We start from the raw sequence: 7,323 nt of genomic DNA on the forward strand, positions 1-7,323 counted from the left end.
ACACCCGGCCTCCCGTCCCTTCCTCTGGCCCCGGCCTCTCACAGGTTGCTGGGGCTCTGGCTCTGGCTGACGAGCTTGCGCCGGCCGGCTTGTCTCACTTGGCGTGGGTGCGTGCGAGTGTCTGTGTGTCTGTCCGTGTGCCTGCCTGTCGCCCGTCTGCTCTGTCAGGAAGGTCCTGTGCTGGGCGGGCGGCGTGGGGGCAAGTGGGGCCTCGATAGGGCGAAGGGGCGGGGCTGACGCGCTCCCGTCGACCGCGCTGCTGGCTGCCGGTGGGTTTGGGCCCCGGGCAGGTGCCGGGCAGGATGGGCGCTCAGGGCCCCGGCTGGGCTGCGCAGGAGGCCCAGAGGAGGCTCAGAGGCCCGCGGGCGGCGGGCAGCGGCGGGCCCGGAAGCCAGAGACCTCCTGGGCAACGTGGCCATGTGTAGTGAATGGGATGGTGGTTGGGGCTCAGCCCAGAGTGGGCGTGCCTGCAGCGGCTGGGGTCGGAGAATGCTGAGACCTCTGTACCTTTCCAGCCCAGCCACTCAGGCAGGCATGCAGGCAGGCATGCAAGGTTGGCCTCAGGCTGGGCGCGGGGCTGGGGGTGGGGCGTCCAGGGAGCCTGGAGTGCCAGGTGGTGCTGGCAGCGGGTGATGGCGTGCGGGGGCGGTCGGCGGGGATCTTGTCTTTAAAAATTTGAAGAAGTAATCGGAGAGAAAAAGAAAAAACGATTTTTTTCTGTGACTTTATTGGAATGCAATTATACTCCGATTTTAAAAGGAAGTATAAGTAAACATTTTAAGATGTCAGAAGTGAGTTTAGTGAAGGAATCGCAAAAATAAAACATTAGAAATTTGCAGAGCACAGTATAATAAAAAACCCTTTATAACACATGTACATGTTTATGAATGTTAAAAATTATCTGCGTCATTTACATTTGAAAATGTGGACTTTAGGATAAGGAACATATCATGTTCCTATCACGGCAGAAATGTGAGACACAAACAAGTGTTAAAAATCTGATTGACCCCAATTTCTCTTTGGTAATAGTCAGCTGCTGCTGCTGCTAAGTCGCTTAAGTCGTGTTCGACTCTGTGCCACCCCATAGAAGGCAGGCCACCAAGCTCCACCGTCCCTCCGATTCTCCAGGGAAGTACAGTGGAGCGGGTTGCCATTTCCTTCTCCAGTGCATGCAAGTGAAAAGTGAAAGTGAAGTCGCTCAGTAGTGTTGGAGTCTTAGCGACCCCATGGACTCAGCCTACCAGGCTCCTCTGTCCATGGGATTTTTCCAGGCAAGAGTACTGGAGTGGGGTGCCAATGCCTTCTCTGGGTAATAATACTCTAATCAGTGCCCAAAACTGCAGCATCAAGATTTACAAAAACCTGGAAAAAAGAGTGAGAAAAGTTTTATTTGATATGTTGTTGAATTTTTTCTGTTCTTACTGAGAAATATTAACTATATTTTTGTTAGGTCTCCTTAGATACTATTTAATTTTAATCATGTGTGTTTTCTAGTTCATCTTCTAGAGTACTCATTCTGTACCCAAAGCACGTCACCAGTTGCTTATTGCATTGCATTCCCTTATTTTTGTCCAAGGTCGACTGTTTGCTGAAGAACAGCAGGAGAAGGACATAAAGTGTGAGACAGGGGATGAACCAGACTAGTCAACAGCTTCCATACCGCGTTGTTGCCTGACTCCTTCTCTTATTAAAGATGCTCTTTCCTTTTCTCGAGAGTCACAGCTTCCTTTTATTTTCAAAATTCAACAGTTGTGAGATTCTCAAGAAACCCCCTGGGACTTCCTTGGTGGTCCAGTGGTTAAGAATCTGCCTTGCAATGCAGGGGACACAGGTTTGATCCCTGGTCGGGGAACTAAGACCCCATGACTTGAGGCAATGCCAGCAAGGAAGAATCTATGTGCCACAGCTAAGTCTCAATGCAGAGAAATAAATAAATAAATAAATAAATATTTTAAAAAGAGAAAGAGACTTCTAGAGTAGGTAACTTGAAAACTTTAAATATCAGTTCATTAAAAAAAAACGTAAATAAAATGAAAATATTAATGATACAACAGAGAAATCATTTGCAATATATTAAGGACAAAAGACTAATATTCTTTATCTATAAAAGGCACACACAGGTTAATGAGAAATTCTCAGTTGAAAAATCGGCAAAAATATGAAAATAAAATCTTTTATTCAATTTGCAAGGCCTCAAAGAGACCATACACAAAAGCAGTAATACAAATGGCCCTAAAGTATTTTTAAGAATCTCTCACTACCAAGATTTCCTTAAATCTTATACTGCCAACTACTGCGAAGTAAGATGACATTTTTTTTTTTTTTTTAAGATGACATTTTTATAGATCCTTTCTGAAAGGCAATTAAAAAAACTTTATTTATTCATTTGGCTGTGCCGAGTCTTAGTTGTGACACAAGCTTCATTGTGACATGCAGTATATTTAGTTGTGGCATTTGGGATCTATTTTCCTGACCAGGGATCAAACATGGGCCCCTGCATTGGGAGCTTACAGTCTTAGCCACTGAACCACCAGGGAAGTCCCATGAAAAGCAATTTGATAGCATAAATCAAAGATCTTACAACTGCACATAGTTTTTGACCCCAAGATTTTGCTTCAACAAATACAGTTTCCTAGAAATGTATTCAAAGAAAATAATCACAAATATGAGCAAAGATGCATCTGCAAACATATTTTCATAGCGGCATTATTTGCAACTTCAGAAAAACTAATGAACTTAAATGTTCAGCAGTAAAGAATTAGTTAATAAAATATAGCACACCAAATGATGCAATATTATCAAGACATTAAATATTACTATAATGTGATAATATAAAACTAATACATAGAAATATGCCTTATATTGTTAAATCTTTACAAAGTTATCCAAATATAGTGTAATCACTTTTTAAAAGATACATATACATGTTACTACTAAGAATATTGGAAATATATACAACAAAATCCTAACAGCTGTTAGAATGAAAGGTGATTTTATTCATCTTTGTCCTTTCCTATATTTTCCACATTTTTTATAATGAGTATGTTTCATGCTTTTAAATCAGGAGAACAAAATGGAAATTTCAAAAGAGAGTGAAGGGAATTCAGATTCCTTTAATACTAACAATGAGTTTTTATTAATAAAATACTTATTCTTCCTTTAAAAAAATTTTTTTTCAACATAACATGCTATTATATTTATAAATGAAGGCTTAGGGAACAAATGCCTTTCTGAGTATTTGACCACAATAATTTATAGCATACATTGGCTGTTCAGTGCTGACAAATTCCAGAAAGTAATTGCATAAAATACTTGGAGAGGAAATTGCTTTATGCTTCCATGCTATTTATGGAAATTAGCATCTTTGTAAAAATAAACTGAGAGCAATCACAACCATAGACCTTGAAATGTGGTTTCCATAAGATGTTAGCTTTGCTGCTTTAAGACCCATTAGCAACATGGAGGGGAAAAACTGCCTGCTTTTATTTTTTTTTCCTGTTATGAAACTGTTGCATATAATTATTTTTTTCCTCTTGGATCTTTAATCTTTACTTAACCTCTACTTTTCACTTCCAAATGAACCTCTCTTGAAAATGTCCCAGGAAGCACCATGCCACACTCGTCTTAAACATGCTATGTCAACTGGTAAAGCGATTTTATAAATAAATACTAAAACCAAAAATCATTATTCCACTGCTGGAACAACTTGGAAATTTACTAAAGCAAACTTTCTTTTCCATTTGTATCTGGCAAGGTTTTTTCCCTAAGTGACCCCCTGAATGATCCTCAATATCAAGCGGCTTTTCTACTACATTTACTATTTTACTTTAAACTGAGTTTGTAAAAATGAAAGTCTGATGTTTCTTCCCATCCTTTTATCTCTTTGCCTCAGTTCAGTTCAGTTCAGTTCAGTTCATTTCAGTCGCTCAGTTGTGTCTGACTCTTTGCGACCCCATGAATCGCAGCACACCAGGCCTCCCTGTCCATCACCAACTCCTGGAGTTTACTCAAACCCATGTCCATCGAGTCAGTGATGCCATCCAGCCATCTCATCCTCTGTCATCCCCTTCTCCTCCTGCCCTCAATCCCTCCCAGCATCAGGGTCTTTTCCAATGAGTCAACTCTTCACAAGAGGTGGCCAAAGTATTGGAGTTTCAGCTTCAGCATGAGTCCTTCTAATGAATACCCAGGACTGATCTCCTTTAGGATGGACTGGTTGGATCTCCTTGCAGTCCAAAGGACTCTCAAGAGTCCTCTCCAACACCACAATTCAAAAGCATCAATTCTTTGGCGCTCAGCTTTCTTCACAGTCCAACTCTCACATCAATACACTCTTTGCCTCAGCACTCTATAAAATATTTCTGTTCTGTCCCTTCTGTCACCCTGTAACTGGGTTACATATACTCCTTTAAATGGTTTCTAAGCTCAGTAATCAAAGCCTCTGTAAAGGCTTTCTTCACTTTCCCAGTCTACCTAGCTTTTGGAGGGGTAACTCATCAAACTGCAAATTACACTGCCCAGAGATAAACAATTTATAACAGTCTTACTTTTTCAAGACAGCCTCATACAAACTCCATATATTTTCCAGGATCAACTGTACAAATAAAGATTTCTTTCCTTTTGCCTGTAAAAAAAAAAGGATGTATGGGTTTAAAATTTCTGAATATTTCATCACTATCTAATGTATTCATTCTTGATGTGCTTTATTATTGATGCATCATTTCTACTAGAAAATACTTATTCAAAAACAAAGTGGAGGAAAGTAGCTATACGAATGCTTTAAACAGCCAATAATCCACAGTCAGTTACACTCACTCATCTCTTTCCAAACTGTGGACACCACACACGAAACCACTCGGGGTGCGGCAGGGGAGGTGGATACATCACTGCAGCTGTCCTCCCACTGCCATCAAAAGAACACATGGTACCCAAGCTGAGAGCTAAAACTCTACTCTAAAATGTCCATGGACTTCGTTCTAAAGGATGTTCTTAAAATATGAACACTGTTCAACTTCAAGGAGAAGATATTAAAAAAAACAAAACCCCTACTATTTCTCTTATCAAACTATATAAAATCACAGCATGAGCACGCTGAGATGGATACTCTCATAGGTACAAGAGATGGAATATAAACTGAAACCCTCTTTCTCAAGAGCTACTGGCAAGGTATTGAGAAATTAAGTCACCAGCTTGAATGACTGGTTAAAAAAAAATCGTAGAGGCCTAAAAATGTATGCATCAAGATGCCTATCACAGCTTTACTTAAAATATCAAAATATTTGAGAAACAGAAATAAAAACTATGTTCAATCTTACAAGAATGATTACATGAATGATAATGATGTAACAGGGTGTTTATTACATGACAGGAATTGCTCTTAAGACTTTTCTTGGATATTTCATATAATTATCATAATCACTCCATGAGATAAATATTACTATCTTCAATTTGCAGAGGAAAGAAACAGATAAATGTCACAGAACTAGAAAGCGGTGGAGCTGAGACTCAAAGAGAATCAGATTCTCAAACTATGCTCTTCTGTGTCCACAAGTCCATTCTCTACATCTGCATCTCCATTCCTTCCCTGAAAATAGGTTCATCAATACCATTTTTCTAGATTCCATATACATGCATTAATATACTATACTACTCTCTTACTTCACTCTGTATTAATAGGCTCTCGGTTCACAAACCTCACTAGAACTGACTCCAATTTGTTCTTTTTTATGACTAATATTCCATTGTATAAATGTACCACATCTTTATCCATTCCTCTGTTAATGGACTTCTTTCTAGATTGCTTCCACACCCGGGCTATTGTATATAGTGCTGCTGTGAACACTGGGGTATCTGTGTCATTTTCACTTATGGTTTTCTCAGGGTATATGCCCAAGAGTGGGGTTGCCGGGTCATATGGTAGATCTGTTCCTAGTTTGTTAAGGAATCTACACACTGTACTGTTAATAAAGAACTTTCAGTGACAAGGGAAGATGTCACAATAGGATGTCAAGTGGAAAAGCGGCTACATTGTATAAACAGCATAATCTCAATCAAGGGATATATGTTATCTAAACAGAAAGAATGAAAGAAATGAAAACCATACCATTAGCAGTGTTGGCCTCTGGTATTTTTTTTTCTTTCCTGTAGCTTTATACTAAGGAATACCTTCTAAAAGGAATATACATGCTCTTCAATGAGAACACATTTATAAAATCCTTAATTTTACATTAAAAAAAAAAGTCTTCAAGAAAAGCATCCTTCCTTTGAGGCTAGGTGATTCAGCAGCCCTACAAGACCTCTACCGAAAGAATGAAGAACTCCAGGGAGCACCTGCCTCACCCATCAGCAATGCATGGTGACTGGTGTTCAATGAGGAGGCCTCGGCTGAGGCTAGGAATACAGGCCACACAAGAGACATCTCTTTAGGAAGGGGACACACAAATGCATGATGCAAAATATGTGTTTTCAAGTTCACTGGCCCAGGATCTGGGATTTCTGCTCCTCTTAAATCAGAGAAGGCAATGGCACCCCACCCCAGTACTCTTGCCTGGAAAATCCCATGGACGGAGGAGCCTGGTAGGCTGCAGTCCATGGGGTCGTGAAGAGTCGGACATGACAGCAACTTAACTTTCACTTTTCACTTTTATGCATTGGAGAGGGAAATGGCAACCCACTCCAGTGTTCTTGCCTGGAGAATCCCAGGGATGGGGTCGCACAGAGTCGGAGACGACTGAAGTGACTTAGCAGTAGCAGTAAATAGGAAAAACACCACCACCACCACCATGCGGTCCTTTGATCCTGATAAAGCACTCTCTTTAAGCAATACTTGGACATAAGACACATGAGCTTTAGCCAAGTATATACAGTACAAAATCTCCCATAAACTGACTCACATAAACTGAGGCAAATTAGAAGTGTGTTACAGTGCAGGTTTTCACAGGGCAAGAATGTGACCACCGATCAACAGGCACAATAGTCCACAGTACCTGATCTACCTTCACAATCTTCTTAGTCTTCATATTTATATAATAATTTCCCCACAAAGCTTCCAAAAGAACTTCCTTTCTGATGCCAGTTTTTTGACTGTAGATTTTGGCAAAGTGCTCAATTCTGAAAGAAAAGCAAGTGTTCACGTTATTAATAACAAAATAAATAAGTATGAGTCTAGCTAGCATTTGGGTGTTTCTGTTCCAGGTACTGTTCAACGTGCTCTGAATTCATTTCAACTCTCTTACAAGGTAGGTACTAATTATCTTCCCCTTTTCACGGAAAAGCATAATGAAGCACAAGATATCACACAGGTAACAAGTAAAGCTGGGATTC

General features: G+C 40.3%; 1 long non-coding RNA gene across 1 annotated transcript; it reads right to left on the minus strand.

Moving 5' to 3' along the window:
- Positions 1-832: 832 nt before the first annotated feature.
- On the minus strand, positions 833-7,314 carry LOC110124543 (uncharacterized). The gene is made up of 3 exons (XR_011486699.1): positions 6,987-7,314; positions 4,548-4,624; positions 833-1,362 (listed from the first exon to the last, which is right to left on the minus strand). It is a non-coding gene; the product is annotated as an uncharacterized lncRNA (long non-coding RNA).
- Between the last annotated feature and the right edge of the window lie 9 nt (positions 7,315-7,323).

Source organism: Odocoileus virginianus, unplaced genomic scaffold, assembly GCF_023699985.2.
Source record: "Odocoileus virginianus isolate 20LAN1187 ecotype Illinois unplaced genomic scaffold, Ovbor_1.2 Unplaced_Contig_282, whole genome shotgun sequence".
NCBI lineage: Eukaryota > Metazoa > Chordata > Mammalia > Artiodactyla > Cervidae > Odocoileus > Odocoileus virginianus.